The sequence below is a fragment of the Lupinus angustifolius genome, chromosome LG14, assembly GCF_001865875.1.
Source record: "Lupinus angustifolius cultivar Tanjil chromosome LG14, LupAngTanjil_v1.0, whole genome shotgun sequence".
Taxonomy (NCBI): Eukaryota; Viridiplantae; Streptophyta; class Magnoliopsida; order Fabales; family Fabaceae; genus Lupinus; species Lupinus angustifolius.
Genome location: NC_032022.1, coordinates 12,284,667 through 12,307,477, shown reverse-complemented (window position 1 = coordinate 12,307,477; position 22,811 = coordinate 12,284,667).

Below are 22,811 nucleotides of genomic sequence, written 5' to 3'. Positions count from 1 at the left end.
GGAAATGTAAATTAATGAGACAGAAAATTTAGAAAACCTCTTTAACTAGTTTAGAAAATGTATGGATTTCTGACTGGAGTAGTTATCTTCAAATGGAAAAGATAGGCAAAATTTATATTGTTGAATATAAAGGATGTTCAACAATCATTACATCAGGATTAGGAGATTAATATGTATGAATAACTGAAATAAATTAGCCACGGTTGGGTTGTGGCAAACCAATTATATTATAATAAATAGCCACGGTTAAAACTGTGGTAGAATAGAATAAACCGTGGCTGCGTTAATGTTACCACACTTCAAAACTATGTAGCTATTGTACAAATCAACCGTACCTAATATTTTGCAACGCCACCAATAGCTAGTGTTACCCAGACCGTGGCTAATATATTTTGCCACATTATTTCAACGGGTTAGCCACGATTTTAACCGTGGCTAATGAGAACTTTTTTTGTAGTGTACATGCAAATGGTTGAAAATTGAGTGAAACACTTACATCCCTTGAAAAGTTCTATTTTTAACTTGTGTGCACAACAAACACATTTTGATTGAAAATTGTTTTCTTTGGTTTTGTTACACATTTTTTTGATGAACATAGGCATAAACATTGATGTTTGAAGCATTATGTGTGAAATTCACAAATATTGAAAAATATCATTGGAAAATTTGAGAATGCTTATGCAATATATGAAATCATGTCAATCTAATATTGAAAATTAGCCAAAACCAATTCAGATGTGCTTTACATTTTGTTTGAGGACAAACAAAGTTTTAAGTTGAGGGGAGTTGATAATGCCAGAAATACATCTCTCTAGAATTCTTGTACTTTGGGGCCACAGTTCCAAGCTAGTTCTTATGTAAATTTTGTAATTTTCTCTTATAATTCAAGAGGAGAAAGGAGTTGGCAAATGTAATGCAAAAGTTAATTTTTTAATCTCATTTGGTTCCAAAAGCATGTCATCCTTGGATAGATGGCTAAGGCTCCTACACAGTGATTTGGATTATGGTGTAATGTTATTTCTTATCTTCATTTGTAACATCTTTTGATTTCGATATATATTCAAGTTATTACTTTCGGTTAATTTTGATTCTTTAAGAAGTTCTTAATGCGATTTAGTTTGATCACCTAAAACTTGATTTCAAGATCCAAAATGCTTCTTGTTAAGGTATTGACAAGTGAACTAAAACGTAAAACCTACACCTTAGGTCACTTGCCATATCAAAGCATCTATTTTAAGCAACTTATGTTCAAGGCTAAGTAATGTTAACGAAGCCTGAAGTAGGGTGTGACAACCTACTCCGACTAGTGGTAGTTAATTATTATTTAGTGTATTTCATAAGGTTTAAAAATCATCTTTCCATACTAGGACACTAGATGGGGGGTTTAGACTTGGTGTTTGGAATCAAGCATAGTATAACACATAACATGTCTAATGTTTCTAAAATCATTTGAGTCTAGAAATAATTCCATATTCCAAACCAATTTTCTCCTCAAGAATTTGTGAATTTTAGTTTATGTTTCTTTGTTAAATTTTGTATGCAACATAACACAAAATCATCAAAAAGTTGTTCATCATTATTTTTGCTATAATATGCCTATATACTACAATTGAATCTTGAAAGAGATGCAAGTGTAAAATAGTAAAGTGTTAACATATAAATTTTATTTGTTGATTAAAGATTCTTAAAAAGATAAGTTCAAACCAATTCATGGTTTGTAACTTTATACATTGGAATAATATGCAAAAACTGCAATCTCATCAATGGAATGTTACTTAAAAAATAAAAGAGTGATGAATGATAAATCTAACCACTAACATTTACTTTAGGTCATTTATATTCTACAACTAACTTTTACTTTATGTCATTTTCTTTCTGCAACTAACATTTAATTTTCATCATCTACTTTTATGCAACTAACATTTATTTATTGCTTTATTTTTTATATTCTTTATAACAACCCTTCAAAAGATGTGGTACACTTAACTTCTAACTTTATTCTTTTGTTCATTTTATTATTCTTCGATACCAACCTTTCATAAGAAATGGTATGGCTAACTTAATAAAATGACACTGGCCTTTATGGTATGGTTAAAAGGAACCCGAAAAGGAAGTAAATAAATAAAGTCACTAATTAAATATATTGTTCATCACTCACTTCTATAATTAAATAAATAAACTTAAAACAACCAGACTTAACCTTTGAACAAAATGACACATTTTTTTGTTGAGGGGGAATTCCTGTTGTGGAAATATGCTTTCAACAAAGTCTTCAGACATAGTATGAAAAGTATGATAGAATGGCACTTTCTACCCCAAATGCACATAAGATTTGTCCAATTACGATAAACGGTTCAAAAGTTATGCCAAAAATTCAATTTTTCAAAATACTATGCAAAGATCCTAAATTTCCCCTAGACATGCACATGGCAGAAATGGAAATTCATGTCAAATTTAACTAAACAACAAAAACATTACATTAATAACATCCTAAAATCATAGGAAACAACCACAAAAAGTATCAAGCCAAAATTCAAAGCCTAACTAATTAAAGTAAACAAGAAAAATTCAAATTAAAACTTCACAAATAAAAAAAATTGCAAAAAGTGATTTTTTAGCAATTTCGGGATGGAGATTTCAGGCGTAGTATTAAAATATGATAGAATGGGGTTTTTACCACAAATGCACATAACATTTATCCAATTCTGATAAACGGCTCAAAAGTTATGTCAAAAATAGAATTTATCAAAATACTACGCAAAGAGCCTGAACATCCCGTACTCATGCAATACTTGCAACAATAACGACCAGACGGGGCAGAAATGGAAATTCATGTTAAATTCAAGTAAACAACCAAAAATTTGCATCGATAACATCCTAAAATCTAAGGAAACAACCACAAAATGTTTCAAGCCAAAATTCAAAGCCTGGCTAATTTTACTAAATAAGAAAAATTGAAATTAAGACTTCAAAAACAGAAAAGAAATGGAAAAAGGGGTTTTCTGGAATTTCTTGAGGGAGTTTTCATACATGGTATGACAAGTTTGATACAATGGATTTTGCTTCACCAAATGCAAATAAAATTTGTCCAATTCAGATTAACGTTTCAAAAGTTATGTGAGAAATAGGATTCATCTAAATACTATTCAAAGACATGGATTTCCCCTAGTTATGCATAGAGCATAAATGGGAATTCATGTTAGATTTGAGTTAACAACATAAACATTGCATCAATGACATCTTAAAATCGTTGGAAATAAGCACAAAAAGCTTCAAGCAAAAATTTAAAGCCTGACTAATTAAACTGAACAAGAAAAATTCAAAATAAAACTTCAAAAATAAAAGAGAAATGGAAAAAGTTTTTTTTTTTAATTTCAGGATGGTTAATTCAAACGTATTGTGAAAAGTATAATAGAATGAATTTTTCTACCCCAAATGCATATAAAACTTGTTCGATTCTGATAAACGGTTCAAAAGTTATCTAAAAATAAAATTTATCAAAATACTATGCAATGAGCGTAAACTTCCCCTAGTCCTGCACTACATACAACAATAACAACCAAACGGGGCAGAACTGGAAAGTCATGTTAAATTTGAGTATAAAACCAAAACTTCGCATGAATTACATCCTAAAATCATAGGGAACAACCACAAAATGTTTCAAGCCAAAATTCAAAGACAAATTAAATTTGTTGAGCAACAAAAATTCAAAATAAAACTTCAAAACTAAAAAAGAAATGGAAAAAGGGGTTTTTTGCAATTTTAGGAGGGAGTTTTCTGACATAGTATGAAAAGTATGATAGAATGGATTTTTCTTCCCCCAATGCACATAAAATTTGTCTAATTCCGATAAACGGTTGAAAAGTTATGCCAGAAATAGAGTTCATCAAAATACTATGCAATGAGCCTGGATTTCAACTTGTCATGCACAGGTCAGTAATGGAAATTCATGTCAAATTGGAGTTAACAACCAAAACATTGCATCAATAACATCCTAAAATCATAGGAAATAAGTGCGAAAAGCATCTAGCCAAACTCAAAGCCTAACAAATCAAATTGAAGAGGAAAAATTAATAATAAATCTTCAAAAATAAAAAAGAAATGGAAAAACAGATTTTTTTTGAAATTTCAGGATGGTTGTTTCAAATGTAGTAAGAAAAGTATGATAGAATGGATTTTTCGAATCATGTTTTACATTCAACAATAACAACCCAACGAGGTAGAAATTGAAATTCATGTTAAATTTGAGTAAACAACCAAAACTTTGCATAAAAAACAACCTAAAATCATAAGAGACAACCACAAAACGTTTCAAGCCAAATTTAAAGCCAACCTAATTTTATGAAACAAGAAATGGAAAAAGATTTTTTTTTTTTAATTTAAGGATGAATTTTTGAGATGTATTATGAAAAGTATGATAAAACGGATTTTCTACCCCAAATTCACATAAAATTTATCTAATTCTGATAAACGGTTCAAAAGTTATGCCCAAAATAGAATTTATCAAAATAATATGCAAAAAGCCTGAACATCTCCTAGTCATGCACTACATGCAACAATAACAACCAGACGAGGAGAAATGGAAAATCATGTTTAATTTCAGTAAACAACCAAACTTGGCATTAATAACATCCTAAAATCATAGGAAACAACCACAAAAATTTTCAAGCCAAAATTCAAAGCCTAACTAATTAAACTAAACAAGAAAAATTCAAATTAAAACTTCACAAATAAAAAAAATTGCAAAAAGTGATTTTTTAGCAATTTCGGGATGGAGATTTCAGGCGTAGTATTAAAATATGATAGAATGGTTTTTTTTACCACAAATGCACATAACATTTATCCAATTCTGATAAACGACTCAAAAGTTATGTCAATAATAGAATTTATCAAAATACTACGCAAAGAGCCTGAACATCCCATACTCATGCAATACATGCAACAATAACGACCAGACGGGGCAGAAATGGAAATTCATGTTAAATGCAAGTAAACAACCAAAACTTTGCATCGATAACATCCTAAAATCTAAGGAAACAACCACAAAATGTTTCAAGCCAAAATTCAAAGCTTGGCTAATTTTACTGAATAAGAAAAATTGAAATTAACACTTCAAAAATAGAAAAGAAATGGAAAAGGGGGTTTTCTGGAATTTCTTGAGGGAGTTTTCATACATGGTATGACAAGTTTGATACAATGGATTTTGCTTCACCAAATGCAAATAAAATTTGTCCAATTCAGATTAACGTTTCAAAAGTTATGTGAGAAATAGGATTCATCTAAATACTATTCAAAGACATGGATTTCCCCTAGTTATGCATAGAGCATAAATGGGAATTCATGTTAGATTTGAGTTAACAACATAAACATTGCATCAATGACATCTTAAAATCGTAGGAAATAAGCACAAAAAGCTTCAAGCAAAAATTCAAAGCCTGACTAATAAAACTGAACAAGAAAAATTCAAAATAAAACTTCAAAAATAAAAGAGAAATGGAAAAAGGTTTTTTTTAATTTCAGGATGGTTAATTCAAACATATTGTGAAAAGTATAATAGAATGAATTTTTCTACCCAAAATGCATATAAAATTTGTTAGATTCTGATAAACGGTTCAAAAGTTATCCAAAAATAAAATTTATCAAAATACTATGCAATGAGCGTAAACTTCCCCTAGTCATGCACTACATACAACAAGAACAACCATACGGGGCAGAACTGGAAAGTCATGTTAAATTTGAGTATAAAACCAAAACTTTGCATGAATTACATCCTAAAATCATAGGGAACAACCACAAAATGTTTCAAGCCAAAATTCAAAGACAAATTAAATTTGTTCAACACCAAAAATTCAAAATAAAACTTCAAAACTAAAAAAGAAATGGAAAAAGGGGTTTTTTGGAATTTTAGGAGGGAGTTTTCTGACATAGTATGAAAAGTATAATAGAATGGATTTTTCTTCCCCCAATGCACATAAAATTTGTCTAATTCCGATAAACGGTTGAAAAGTTATGCCAGAAATAGAGTTCATCAAAATACTATGCAATGAGCCTGGATTTCAACTTGTCATGCACAGGTCAGTAATGGAAATTCATGTCAAATTGGAGTTAACAATCAAAACAATGCATCAATAACATCCTAAAATCATAGGAAATATGTGCGAAAAGCATCTAGCCAAAACTCAAAGCCTAACAAATCAAATTGAAGAGGAAAAATTCATAATAAATCTTCAAAAATAAAAATAAAATGGAAAAACATATTTTTTTTTAAAATTTCAGGATGGTTGTTTCAAATGTAGTAAGAAAAGTATGATAGAATGGATTTTTCGAATCATGTACTATATTCAACAGTAACAACCCAACGAGGTAGAAATTGAAATTCATGGTAAATTTGAGTAAACAACCAAAACTTTGCATAAAAAACAACCTAAAATCATAAGAGACAACCACAAAATGTTTCAAGCCAACCTAATTTTATGAAACATGAAATGGAAAAAGATTTTTTTTTTAAATTTAAGGATGAATTTTTGAGATGTATTATGAAAAGTCTGATAAAACGGATTTTCTACCCCAAATTCACATAAAACTTATCTAATTCTGATAAACGGTTCAAAAGTTATGCCAAAAATAGAATTTATCAAAATACTATGCAAAAAGCCTGAACATCCCCTAGTCATGCACTACATGCAACAGTAACAACCAGACGAGGAGAAATGGAAATTCATGTTTAATTTGAGTAAACAACCAAACTTGGCATTAATAACATCCTAAAATCATAGGAAACAACCACAAAAAGTTTCAAGCCAAAATTTAAAGCCTAAATAATTAATCAGAACAAGAAAAACTCATAGTAAATCTTCAAAAATAAAAAACAAATGGAAAAATAAGTTCTTATTTGAAATTTCAGGATGGAATTTTCAGACGTTGTATGAAATGTATAATAGAATGGATTTTCTACCCCATATTCACGTAAAATTTGTCCAATTCTAAAAAAACGGTTCAAAAGTTATGATAGAAATAGAATTCATCAAAATACTATGCAAAGGCCTGAATTTCCCCTAGTCATGCACATGGCAGTAATGTAAATTCAGGTTAAATTTAAGTAAACAACCAAAAATTTGTATCAATGATGTCCTAAAATCATAGGAAATATGCGCAAAAAGCGTCAAGCCAAAATTCATAGCCTAACTAATTACATTGAACAAGAAAAATCATACTTAATCTTCAAAAATAAAAAAGAAATGGAAAAAGGTTTTTTTTTTTGAAAAATATTGATTTATTTTCCAGACGTAGTATGAAAAGTATGATAGAATGGATTTTTCTCTCCCAAATGCACATAAAATTTGTCCAATTCTGATAAATAGTTCAAAAGTTATTCCAAAAATAGAATTTTTCAAAATTGCAAAGACCTTGAACTTCCTCTAGTCATGCACTACATGTAACAGTAACAACCAGACTAGGCAGAAATGGAAATTCATGTTAAATTTGAGTAAACAACCAAATCTTTGCATCAATAACATCCTAAAATCATAGGAATCAACAAAAAAAATTTCAAGCCAAAATTCAAATCATAACTAATTTTTCTGAACAAGAAAAATTCAAAAATAAAAAAGAAATGGAAAATGTGTTTTTTGGATTTTTATGAGTAAGTATTTTGAATTAGTATGAAAAGTATGATTGAATGGATTTTTGTACCCCAAAAGGCACATAAAATTTGTCCAATTCTGATAAAAGGTTCAAAAGTTATACCAAAAATAGAATTTATCACTACATGCAAGAGTAACAACCAGATAGCCCAGAAATGGAAAATCATGTGAAAGTTAAATAAACAACAAAAACTTTGCATCAATAATATCCTAAAATCATTGGAAATAAGCACTAAAAGCTTCAAGCCAAAATTTAAAGCCTAACTAATTAAACTGAACAAGAACAATTCATAATAAAATTTCAAAATAAAAAATGGAAAAAGGGTGTTTTTTAGAAATTTTAGGACGAATGTTTCAGACGTACTATGAAAAGTATGATAAAATTGATTTTTCTTGCCCAATTGCATACAAAATTTGTCCAATTCTGGTAAACGGTTAAAAAGTTATGCCAAAAATAGAATTTATCAAAATATTATGCAAAGAGACTGAACTTCCCCTAGTCATGCACTACATGCAACAGTGACAACTTGACGTGGCAGAAATGGAAATTAATGTTAAATTTGAGTAAACAAACAAAACTTTGCATCAATAACATCCTAAAATCATAGGACACAATCTCTGAATGTTTCAAGCCAAAATTCGTAGCTTAATAATTTTAATGAACAAGAAAAATTCAAAATAAAACTTCAAATACATAAAAGATGTGGAAAAAGGGTTTTTTTGCAGTTTCTTGAGGGATTCTTCAGACATAGAATGAAAAGTATGATAGTATGCATTTTTCTTCCCCAAATGCAAATAAAATTTGTCCAATTCAGATAAACGGTTCAAAAGTTTGAAGAAGATCTGGCTGCTGACCTTGGCACGGTTTTGATGAAGACACCAACATCACATAAAAGAAGAAAAGGAAGAATACTTATGAAGACAAAGCTTCAAGAATTTAGAATATAAGTCTTTAGGTACTTCTATCCTTATACTCAAAACTATACTTTTAGTAGTAATGCTCAAAAGTATTTTAAAAGAAAATTGACAAACACAAGTATAAATGAAAACAATTTTCAAAATACTATGTAACAAGTTACTAGATCTAACTAATTATTTACTATGACTAAGTAACAGGTTACCAAAACTAAGTAACAGGTTCGTGAGTGAAAAACAAGTTATCCAACAAAAATTGATTAGGGTAATTGATTACACCATGTGAGTAATCGATTATACAACACGATAAATAATTACCTGGTTGGACAGAGAAGGTGGGTAATAGATTACAACTTTTGAGTAATCGATTAATGCCTGGGAAAATCATTTTTTCAGTTGAACAAACTAGTTTGGTAATCAATTACTGAGAGTTGTTACACCAATTTTCAGATTCAAACTACACACCTTTCAACCCAAACGAAATGGTTTCATTCCAAACAAGTCCTACCTTTTCGTAGAGGTATTCTGGTTGATTGGAAATTCTACATAAAGGCATTGAAACTCATTTCATAATAACACAAAAAAGATATAACTCACTTACACAATCTATACTTTTTCGAAATACTTGTTCTACACTAGTGCAACTTGTTCATAACTTTCAGAACTTGTTTTCTAAAGTTGCCTTAAGTGTTATTGCAAGTTTTTCAAACCTTCTGAGCATTAGTACTAAAGGGTGTTTTCCAAAGAGTGAGTAAGGTACATGGAAACCTCCGGGTGAGAAATTATAATTGCTACTCTTAATATCTAGTGAAGAAATCTCTTGTGCTGCTAGAGTACTGGATGTAGCCTTTCATGGACAAGAAGTTGAACCAATATAAAATCTTTGTGTACTCACTTCTCCTTAATCTCCTTACATTTACTTGATTTTTTTTATGCATCACTTTTCCCATCATATTAACTCTTGAAATTTGTAGAAAACTTTATCATAGTTTTAAACAACTAATTTGCCCCCCCGTACGACTTCTGGAAGATCAGAATGATAATCTTTATAGAATCTCAAGATCTAGATATTTGGAACGCGATTGAGGAAGGATTTTTCAACAATTATCAACAGTGTGAGGGAAGTGAAGCCAAAATCCTCATGGAATGATGAAGACAAGAAGATATGGACAAAGGGTTTTTTTGGAATTTAAGGAGTATGAAAAGACTGATATAATGGATTTTTCTCCCCAAATGCACATAAAATTTGTCGAATTTTGATAAACGGTTCAAAAGTTATGCCAGAAATAGAATTCATCAAAACACTATGCACAGACCTTGAATTTCCCCTAGTAATGCACATGGCAGTAATGTAAATTCAGGTTAAATTTAAGTAAACAACCAAAACTTGGCATAAATAACGTCCAAAAATCATAGGAAATATGCGCAAAAAATGTCAAGCCAAAATTCAAAGCCTAACTAATTACACTGAACAAGAAACATTCATAATTAATCTAAAAATAAAAAAGAAATGGAAAAAGAGCTTTTTAATCAAAAAATTGGATATATTTTTCAGAATTAGTATGAAAAGTACGATATAATGGATTTTTCTACCCCAAATGCACATAACATTTGTCCAATTCTGATACATGGTTCAAAAGTTATGCCAAATATAGAATTTTTCAAAATTCTATGCAAAAGACCTTGAACTTCCCCTAGTCATCCATTACATGTAACATTAACAACCAGACTGAGCAGAAATGGAAATTCATGTTAAATTTGAGTAAACAACCAAATATTTGCATCAATAACATCCTAAAATCATAAGAAACAACCAAAAAATGTTTCAAGCCAAAATTCAAATCTTATCTACTTTTTCTGAACAAGAAAAATTCAAAGTAAAACTTCAAACATAAAAAAGAAATGGAAAAAGGGTTTTGTTGGAATTTCAGGTGGGAGTCTTCAGAGATATTATGGAAAGTATGATATAATGGATTTTTCTTCCCCAAATGCACGTAAATTTTGTCCAATTCTGATAAACGATTCAAAAGTTATCCTAGAAATAGAATTCATCAAAATACTACGCAAAGAGCCTGCATTTCCCCTAGTCATGCCTAGGGTAGAAACGGAAATTCATGTTAAATTTGAGTAAACAACAAAAAATTTGCATCAATAACATCCTAAAATCATAAGAAATAAGCGCAAAATGCTTAAAGCCAAAATTCAAAGCCTACCTAATTGAACTGAACAAGAAAAATTCATAATAAAATTTCAATATAAAAAAAATGGAAAAAAGGTTTTCGTTTGAAATTTCAAGACGAATTTTTCAGACGAATTTTTCGTTTGAAATTTCAAGACGAATTTTTCAAGCCATAATGATAGAATGAATTTTTCTACCCCAATTGCACACAAAATTTGTCCAATTCTAGTAAACGGTTCAAAAGTTATGTCAAAAAATAGAGTTTATCAAATTATTATGTAAAGAGACTGAACTTCCCCTAGTCATGCAACAGTAACAACTTGACGTGGCAGAAATGGAAATTCATGTTAAACTAGAGTAAACAAACAAAACTTTGTATCAATAACTTCCTAAAATCATATGACACAACCATAAAATGTTTCAAGCTAAAATTCAAAGTCTAACTAATTTTCACTATGCCAGAGTTGAAGTTCAACAACGCGTATTTTTTATGCACAACAGCGCTTTCACGAGCTTTCCTTTTGATAGCAGTAGTATATTGTCATGATTAACAACGCTTCTCAAACGTTGTTGTATGGAAGATATACCACAAAGCATCAAACAAAAAGCATTGTCATATATCACATAAACACAACAATACATCGTACACACAATATTGTCATATATGTCTTACATAAACAACACAATTTATATGTATTAGTAACAATACTTATTTTTGCGTTGTTGTGTTGCATATATTTACCAGCACATTATCAAAAAAGCGTTGTTGTATTATTCATCAGTATTCTCAAACAACACCTTAATACAAAAACGCATCATAGACATAACATTGTTGTATTAAGCATGTAAGACAACATTGTCTATAAAAAGGTGTTGTTGTATTAATCCTTTACAACAACGCATGCCATGGCTTCCCGTAGAATTCCCTGTTGATTTGTAGAAATTAATTCCTCCATATGCATTTATTAGCAGCACAAACATTCTCAACAATACAAATACTTATACATTATCAACAACACATACATATTAATACAGGTCAGAAGTTATCAATGAATATCATGCCAATTATGTTTTAACAGAGATAATAATTACAAATAAAAAAATTATGCAAATTTCAAAGAAACAAAATTATACAAATTACGAACAATCAAAATTAAGCTATAATTATACAAGACTACACGCATCTACTTTTTCCATTTCTTTGATTGTTTATGGCTTGTAGTATCATCCTTGTTTGGAGGAACATATTGATTCACCCAAAGCCCTTCATCATGATCATCACTGTATATAAATCATCATCCGTAGTTGGTCCGCTCTCACGCGATTGATATGTCCCAAAAAAGGATCATCTTCATCAATATCTTCATATTCTTGGTCATCAATATTATTGACGATTATTTTGTTAGTTAAAAGAATAATGGACCATTTCATTTCAATTGGGTCACTTTCATAGAAAACTTGTTGAGCTTGTGATGCTTGAATAAATGGCTTATCTTTATATCCTGGCCTATTAAGATCCACCTGCATGAACCCTGACTACACGCATCTACTTTTTCCATTTCTTTGATTGTTTATGGCTTGTAGTATCATCCTTGTTTGGAGGAACATATTGATTCACCCAAAGCCCTTCATCATGATCATCACTGTATATAAATCATCATCCGTAGTTGGTCCGCTCTCACGCGATTGATATGTCCCAAAAAAGGATCATCTTCATCAATATCTTCATATTCTTGGTCATCAATATTATTGACGATTATTTTGTTAGTTAAAAGAATAATGGACCATTTCATTTCAATTGGGTCACTTTCATAGAAAACTTGTTGAGCTTGTGATGCTTGAATAAATGGCTTATCTTTATATCCTGGCCTATTAAGATCCACCTGCATGAACCCTAACTCATCAACTCGGAAGCCATTATTGTTATCAACCCACATACAATAAAAAACCGGTGTCCGTAACATTGTGTAATCCAATTCCCATATTTGTTTAATCACCCGAAAGTATGACATGTCCGCATACATTGGGTTTCTATCTTTTGCACTTGACATGTGTAAAGTTCAAGCAACAAGAGTCACACCACTATTTTGCATTTTACTTTGATAATCTTGTTTTTTCATATAAAATGTGAACCCATTAATTAGGTAACCAGTGTAGGAGATAATACTTGGACCATTGCCAGAAATAGTAACAACTAGACGGGGCAGAAATGGAAATTCATGTTAAATTTGAGTAAACAAGCAAAACTTTGCATCAATAAAATCCTAAAATAATAGGAAACAGCCACAAAAGGTTTCAAGCCAAAATTCAATGCTTAACTAATTTTAGTGAACAAGAAAAATTCAAAATAACACTACAAAAATAAAAAAGAAATGGAAAAGGGGCTTTCTTGGAATTTCAAACATAATATGAAAAGTATGATAGAATGGAATTTTCTACCTCAAATGAAATGAAAATTTGTCCAATTCTGATAAACGGTTCAAACGTTATGCTAGAAATTGAATTCACTGAAATGCTATGCTAAGAACCTAAATTTCCCTAGTCATGCACTATATGCAACAATAACAACCAGACTGGGAAGAAATGAAAATTGATGTTAAATTAGGATAAACAACCAATACTTTGCATCAATAACATCCTAAAACATAGGAAACAACCGCAAAAAGTTTCAAGCCAAAATTCAAAGCCTATCTAATTTACATGAAGAAGACAAATTCAACATAAAACTTCAAAAATATAGAAGAAGTGGAAAAATAGATTTATTTTTGGAATTTCAAGAGGGCGTTTTAGACGTAGTATGTAAACATTGATAGAATGGATTTTTCTAACCAATTACATATATAAGTTTTCCAATTATAGTAAACGTTTCAAAAGTCTTGTTAGAAATAGAATTTATCAAAATACTCTATAGGGAGCTTGAACTTCCCATAGTCATGCACTACATGGAACAGTAACAACGAGATGGGTCAGAAATGGAAATTGATTTTAAATTTGAGTAAACAACCAAAACTTCGCATAAATAATATCCTAAAATCATAGGAAACAACTACAAAAAAGTTTCAAGCCAAAATTTAAAGCCTAACTAATTTAACCAAAGAAAAAAATTCAAGATAAATGCAAAATAATAAATGAATGGAAAAAGGGTTTTTTTTGGGTCAATAACATCCTAAATGCAAAGGAAACAACCACAAAAAGTTTGAAACCAAAGTTCAAAGCCTAACTCATTGAACTAAACAAGAAAAATCAAAAGAAAGCTTCAAAAATAATAAATGAATGGAAAAAGGGTTTTTTTTTGTTGAAATTTTTGGATGAAGTTTTCAGCCATAGTATGAAAAGTATGATAAAATAGATTTTTCTACGCCAAATGCACATAAAAGAATATCTCAAACTAATCTGCAAATAGTCTAAACTTCCACTACTCATGCTCAACATGCAACAATAACAATTAGATGAGGCAGAAATGGAAGTTCATGTTAAATTTGAGTAAAAAACCAACTCAATGCATAACTAATTAAATTGAAAAAGAAAAATTCAAACTCAAACTTCAAAAATAAAAAATAAATGGAAACATCATTTTTTTGCAATTTTAGGATGGAGTTTTCAGACGTAGTATGAAAATTATCATTGAATGGATTTTTTACCCCATATGCACATAAAATTTGCCCAATTCTGATAAAGGATACAAAATATATGACAAAAATAGAGTTTATCAAAATACTATGATAATGGAAATTCATGTTAAATTTGAGTAAATAACCAAAACTTTGCATTAATAACATATTAAATTAGGAAGAAACAAGCACAAAAAGTTTCAAACCAAAATTCAAAGCCGAACTAATTAAACTGAACACGAAAATTCAAAATAAAACTTCAAAAATAAAAATGTAATGGTGAAATGGTTTTTTCTTTTGAAATTTCAAGATGGAATTTTCAGATGTAGTATGAAATGTATGATAGAATGAATTTTTCTACCCCAAATGCACATAAGACTTGTCCAATTCATTTAAACTGTTCAAAAGTAATGCCAAAAATAGAATTTATCAAAATACTCTACACACAGCCTAGACTTTCCCTTGTCACCCACAACATGCAACAGTAACAACTAGACAGGGCAAAAATGGAAATTCATGTTAAATTTGAGGAAAAACCAAATCTTTGCATCAATAACATCCTAAAATCATTGGAAACAACCACAAAAAGATTCAGGCCAAAATTCAATGCATATCCAATTAAACTGTACAAGAAAATTTTAAATTAAAACTTCAAAAATAAAAAAGAAATGGAAACATGTTTTTTTTTTTTGCAATTTTCGGATGGAATTTTGAGAGATAATATGAAAAGTAGGATAGAATTGATTTTTTACCCCAAATGGACATGAAATTTCCCCAATTCTGATAAACGGTTCAAAAGTTGTGTAAAAATAGAATTTATCAAAATACTTTGCAAAGAGCCTGAATTTCTCCTAATCATGCACGAGGCATAAATGGAAGTTCATGTTAAATTTGAGGATATAACCAAAACCTTGCATCAATAACATCATAGGAAACAACCACAAAAAGTTCAATATAAAATTCAAAGCCTAACTAGTTTAATTGAACACAAAAATTCAAAATAAAACTTCAAAAATAAAAATGAAATGGAAAAATGGTTTATTTTATTTGAGGATGGAGTTTCCAGATGTAGCATGAAATGTATGATATAATGGGGTTTTCTACCCCAAATATGTGAAAAATATTTTCCTCCTGACCTTGGCAAGTTTTTATGGAGACACCAAGATCATAATGAATGAAAATATTTTTTATAAGAATTCGATATATATAAAATGCAAAGTCAAAATTGGTAAGTAATGAGTTATTTGACCTTGTTAAAAGATTACTAGAGCTAGGTAACATGTTACCTGAACTGTGAGGCAGTTGGTAACAGGTTACTGGAAATGCATAACAGGTTAGCTAACTGAGAAAACAGTTAGAAAGCAAAATTGACTGATGTAACTAATTAATTCAATATAATAATCAATTACCACCATGGACAAAATTTTTGAGTAATCGATTACCACCTTGTGACAATCGATTACACAGAGCTGTTGAAACAAGATTTTGAAATTCAAATAAGCAGCTTTCATCCAAAGTGAATAGCTTTCATTCCCATCTTGTGTCCTCTTCATGGAAGGTTATCATGGCTGATTGGAAGCCTATTTAAAGGCATTGAGACATCCAAATTCATAAGACACCATAACACATGAAATACACAATTGCTTACAATCACACAAAACCTTAAAACACTTAGTAAACAATTTTCTGCACATTTCCCTTAAGAAACTTTGTTTCTAAACTTCCATATTTTCAGAAATTGCTTGATAAAGTGCAAAGTGTTCTAAACTTTCAAAAGATTAAGAGCATTGTGTACTAAGTATTTATTCTGTGAGATCAAGGATTACAAGTTAAAGATTTGTTGAAAACTTGTAAAGGCAATCCAAAGCCAGTGTTGAAATTCTTAATCTTTTTGTAAATTTTTTGACACAAGGGTGTGTTAAGAAGGGGAAAAGAGTTCACTTGAAAATGGAATTCTCAAGGGTAGATAAGTTGTGAGTGTGTAAGGTACAAAAGTATCAGAGAGACAAATTATAATTGTAACTCAAATTATCTAGTGCAAAATCTCTTGTGTGGCAAGAGTACTGGATGTAACCTTCGGTGAACAAGAAGTTGAACTAGTATAAAAAATCTCTATGTACTCTTCTTCTACTAATTCTTGTCATTTAATTTTTGCTTTACTTTGTTGAATTCTGCATAAACAATTCGCTGCATGTACACTTTGATAACACAATAGAAAAACCAGCCATATTCTCCCAACAACTAATTCACCCCCCTCTTAGTTGGCATCTTGAACTTACAATTGACACCATAGCTTATTTTGTGTAATCTATTCTCAAATCTGATCATGTATCTAAGATAGCCTCAAGATCATTTATGGGAGAAGGTTCCAACATCAATCGCCCTCCAAGCTTTGTCGGAGAATTCTACGACTTCTGGAAAATTAGGATGATAATCTTTATAGAATATCAAGACCTAGATATTTGGAATGTGATTGAGGAAGGACCTTATGAACCCTTCACTATTATCAATGGAGAAAGGGAAGTAAAGCCAAAATTGTCGTGGAATGATAAAGACAAAAAGAAATGCAATACAATCTTAAAGCAAATCCTGACATCAACACTTGGAATTAACGAATTCTTCAGAGTGTCAAACTGCAAATCAACAAAAGAAAACGAATATCTCTCTCATAGCTAAAGTTGAGACATATGATTCCTCAGATGATTCAGAAAAGGATGACATGGAAGATATGAGCATGTTGGTGAAGAAGTTCAACAAATTCCTGAAAAGGAATAAAAATGGCAAGGCTGAACAACTCAAAAGATTCACCTAGAGTAATGAAGTCTCCCCTTCAAATCAAAACTTCAATTGTTTTGAATGTGGAAACCATGGTCATTGGGGAGAATTTCAAAATGCTTCTTCTGAGGAATTTTGTGATGATAATGGTATCACTCACAATTTCTATGCTCCTAGAACACCACAACAAAATGGTGTTTTAGAGAGAAAGAATAGACCATTGGAGGAACTAGCACTTACTATGTTAAATGAGACTAATCTACCAACTTGCAATGTTTCCAACCGAGTGTATATAAGACCTACTCTTAAGAAAACCCCCTATGAACTCTTCAAGGGTTGAAAACCAAATATTTCTCACTTGAAAATGTTATGTGTTAAATAATGGTAAGGAAAACTTGGGAAAGTTTGATGCTAAATCCGGTGAAGATAATTTCCTTGGCTACTCTCTTACAAGCAAAGCTTTTCGAATTTTCAAAAGAGAATTATAGTCATGGAAGAATCTACTCACATGACTTTTGATGAAACCAATCCAACCTTGGAAGAAAACTCCATGGTTGATGATGATGACATTCCTAGTTCATCCTTGGAAAAATCCATTAATGACATAACAGTCAACACATAGCATCTGAAAGTAGGTGACAATATACATTCACAAGAGGAGCATATTCATTATGATTTACCTAAGGAATGGAGAATTCTTCGATATCATCCCATAGACACCATCATTAGTGATATATGTAAGGGAGTCTCTACTCACCTAAAATTGAATTATGCTTGTCTAAACATGGCTTTTGTTTCTCAAGTGGAACCATCCAAGATTGATGATGCAATCGAGGATGAACACTGCATTCTTGCTATGCAAGAAGAGCTTAACCAGTTTGAGAGAAACGAAGTTTGGGAACTTGTTCCTAGACCTAAAGAAAGACATGTTATAGGAACTCATTCAGTTTTTCGAAATAAATAAGATGAAAATGGGATCGTCGTAAGAAATAAAGCAAGACTTGTAACACAAGGATTCAACCAGGAAGAAGGTATCGACTTTGATGAAACCTTCGCTGTTGTTGCTAAACTTGAAGCTATTAGATTATTGCTTGCATATGCAACTTGCTTCTGACCTTGGCACAGTTTTGAAGAAGACACCAAGATCATAAAAAGAAGAAAAGGAAGAAGACCATGAAGACATAGAAGACTCAAGCTTTAAGAGATTTATAGATTAAGTCTTCATATAAGTACTTCTATCCCTATACTCACTTTAAATATTTAGTAGTAATGCTCAACTAATCAAAGAACGAAAATCATTTTTATAAGAATTGGATATGTCTCAAATGCAAAGTCAAATTTTGTAAGTAATGAGTTACTTGACCTAGTTAACGCGATACGAGAAATAGGTAACAAGTTACCTAAACCATGAGGCAGTTGGTAACAGGTTACTAGAACGACATAACAGGTTACCTGAATGAGAAAACAGTCATAAAGATAACTGTCTGATGTAACTGATTAATTCAATGTATCAATCCATTACCACCTTGGATAGAACGTTTGAGTAATCGATTACCACCCTATGATAGTCGATTACACAGAGCTGTTGAAACCAAATTTTCAAGTTCATATGAACAACTTTCATCCAAAGTGAATATGTTTCATTCCAATCGTGTCTCCTCTTCATGGAAGGTTATCATGGATGATTGGAAGCATATTTAAAGGCATTGAGACATCTGAATTCATAAGACACCATAACATTCAAACAATTTTATGCACATTTTTCTTAACCAACTTTGTTTCTAAACTTTCATATTTTCTAAAGTTGCTTGATGAAGTGCAAAGTAGTCTAAACTTTCAAAAGATTAAGAACATTGTATACTTTGTATTTATATAGTGAGATCAATGATTGCAAGTTATAGATTGTATCAAAACTTGTAAAGGCAATCTAAAGGCAGTGTCGAAATTCTTCATCTTGTTGTAAACTTTATGACACAAAAGTGTGTTAAGAAGGGGAAAACAACACACTTGAAATGGGAATGTTTAAGGGTAGATAAGTTGTGAGTGTGTAAGGTACAAAAGTATCGGGGAGAGAAATTATAATTGCAACTCAAATTATCTACTAGAAGAATCTCTTGTATGACGAGAGTACTGGATGTAACCTTCAGTGGACAAGAAGATGAACCAGTATAAAAATTGTATGTGTACTCTTCTTCTACTCATTCTTGTCATTAACATTTTGCTTTACTTTGTTGAATTCTGCATAAACAATCCCCCGCATATACACTTTGTTAACACAAAAGAAAAATCAACCAAATTCTCCCAACAACTAATTCATCCCCCTCTTAGTCGGCAACATGAACTTACAAAATGCACATAAAACTTATCCAATTCTGATAAATGGATCAAAAGTTATGTTAAAAATAGAATTTATGATAATACTCTGCAAGCAACCTGAACTTCCCCTCGTCATGCACTACATGCAACTGTAACAACCAGATCGGGCAGAAATGGAAATTCATGTTAAATTTGAGTAAACAACTAAAAATTTACATTAATAACATCCTAAAATCATTGGAAAGAACCACAAAAAGTTTCCAACCAAAATCCAATGCATAACTAATTAAATTGAACTAGAAAAATTGAAAATAAAACTTCAAAAATAAAAAAGAAATGGAAAACGGTTTTTCTTGCAATTTCCGGATGGAGTTTTCAGACGTACTATCAAAAGTATGATAGAATGAATTTTTCTACCCCAAATGCAAATAAATTTGTCCAATTCTGATAAATGGTTCAAAAGTTATGCCAAAAATAGAATTTATCAAAATACTATCCGAAGAGCGTGAAATTCCCCTAGTCATGCACTACACGCAACATTAACAACCAGACAGGGCAGAAATGGAAATTCATGTTAAATTTGTGTTAACAACCAAAACTTTGCAGCAATAACATCTTAAAATCTTAGGAAACAACCACAAACATTTTCAAGCCAAAGTTCAATGCCTAACTAATTTGGCTGAACAACAAAAATTTAAAATAAAACATCAAATATAAAAATGGAATGGACAAAGGGTTTTCTTGGAATTTCAGGAGGGAGTCTTCAAACATAGTATGAAAAGTATAATAGAATGGAGTTTTCTACCGCAAATGCACATAAAATTTGTCCAATTCGGATAAATAGTTCAAAAGTTATGCCAGAAATTGAATTCAGCAAAATACTATGCAAAGAGCCTGAATTTCGCCTAGTCATGCACTAAATGCAACATTAACAACTAAACGGGGAACAAATGAAAATTGATGTTAAATTTGGGTAAACAACCAAAATTTTGCATCAATAACATCCGAAAATCAAAATTCAAGTGACGAAGAAAAATTCAATAAAATATCAAAATAAAACTTCAAAAATATAAAAGAAATGGAAAATGGATTTTTTGGAATTTCAAGAGGGAGTTTTCAGACGTAGTGTCAAAACATTGATAGAATAGATTTTTTCTACCCCAGATGCACCTAAACTTTGTCCAGTTATAATAAACTGTTCAAAAGTTATGCGTGAAATAGTTTTTATCAATATGCTATGCAAAGTACTTGAATTTCGCCTAATCTTGTACTACATACAACAATAACAACTAGACTAGGCATAAATAGAAATTCATGTTAAATTTAAGTACACCACCAAAACTTTGCGTCAATAACATTCTAAAAGCATATGAAACAACTACAAAAATTTTCTAGCCAAAATTCAAAGCCTAACTAATTTTACTGAACAAGAAAAATTCAAAATAAAACTTCAAACCTAAAAAAGAGATGGAAAAGGGGGGTTTTTGAAATTTCAGGAGGGATTCTTCAAACATAGTATGAAAAGTATGATGGAATGGAATTTTCTACCCCAAATCGACCTAAAATTAGTCCAAATATGATAAACGGTTCAAAAGTTATACCAAAAATTGAATTCACCAAAATGATATACAGAGAGCCTGAATTTCCCCTAGTCATGCAATACATGCAATAGTAACAACCAGACATGGCATAAATGAAAGTTGATATTAAATTTGGTTAAACAACCAAAACTTTGCATCAATAACGTCCTAAAATCATAGCAATCAACCACAAAAAAATTTCAAGCCAAAATTCAAACCTCACTAATTGAATTGAAGAAGAAAAATTCAAGAAAAATTAAAAATAAAACTTCAAAATTATAAAAGAAATGGAAAATCGGATTATTTTTTTTCAATTTCAAGAGGGAGTTTTTAGACATAGTATGAAAACATTGATAGAGTGGATATTTCTACCCCAAATGCACATAAAATTTGTCCAATTCTGATAAACGGTTCAGAAGTTATGCCAGAAATTGAATTCAAGAAAATGCCATGCAAAGAGCCAGAATTTCCCCTAGTCATGCAATACATGCAACAGTAACAACCTGACAGGGCCGAAATGAAAGTTGATGTTAAATTTGGGTAAACAATCAAAACTTTGGATCAATAACATTCTAAAATGATAGGTAACAACCACAAAAAGTTTCAAGCCAAAATTTAAACCCTAACTAATTTAATTGAACAAGAAAAATTCAAGACAAATTCAAATTTAACTTCACAAATAAAAAAATGGAAAAAAGGTTTTTATTTTTTTATTTTAGGAGGGAGTTTTCAGACGTAGTGTGACAAATGTAATAAAATGAATTATTCTGCCCCAAATGCTCATAGACTTTGTCTAATTCCGATAAAAATCGTTCAAAAGTTATGTCGAAAATAGAATTTATCAAAATATTATGCAAAGATCCTCAATTTCCTCTAGTCATGCACTACATGCAATACTAACAATATATGTTTTATTTGAGTAAACAACCAAAACTTTGCATTAATAACATCCTAAAATCATAGGAAACAACCACAAATAGTTTCAACCAAAATTCAAAGCATAACTAATTAAATTGAACAAGAAAATTCATAATAAAACCTCAAAAATAAATAAGAAATGGAAAAAGGGATTTTTTTTTGTTTCAGACGTAGTATGTAAAGTATGATATAATGAATTTTTCAACTCTAAATGAATATGAAATTTGACCAATTCTGATAAACGGTTCAAAAGTTATGCCAAAAATAGAAAATATCAAAATACCATGCAAAGGATTAGTTTAAGGACGAGGATGAGGATGAGTATGAGTATGAGGATGAGGATGAGGATGAGGATGAGGATGAGGATGAGGATGAGGATGAGGATGAGGATGAGGATGAGGATGAGCATGAGAATGAGGATTAGGATGAAAATGAGAAATTGGAATAGGATTAAGATAAGGGTTCGGATTAGGATTAGGATTCTGATTAGTGTTAGGATTAGTTTGAGGATGAGGATGACGTTGAGGATGAGGATGAGGGTGAGTATGAGAATGAGGATGAGAATGAGAATTAGGATTAGGATGAGGATTAGGATTAGGTGTAGGGTTAGGATTAGTTTTAGGATGAGGATGAGGATAAGGATTAGGATTAAGATTTGGATGAGAATGAGGATGAGGATGAGTATTAGGATTAGGTTTAAGATTAGGTTTAGGATTAGGATTACCATTAGCATTAGGATTAAGGTTAGGGTTAATATTAGGATGAGGATGAGGATGAGGATGAGGAAGAGGATGAGGTTGAGGATGAGGATGAGGATGAGGATGAGGATGAGGATGAGGATGAGGATGAGGATGAGGATGAGGATGAGGATGAG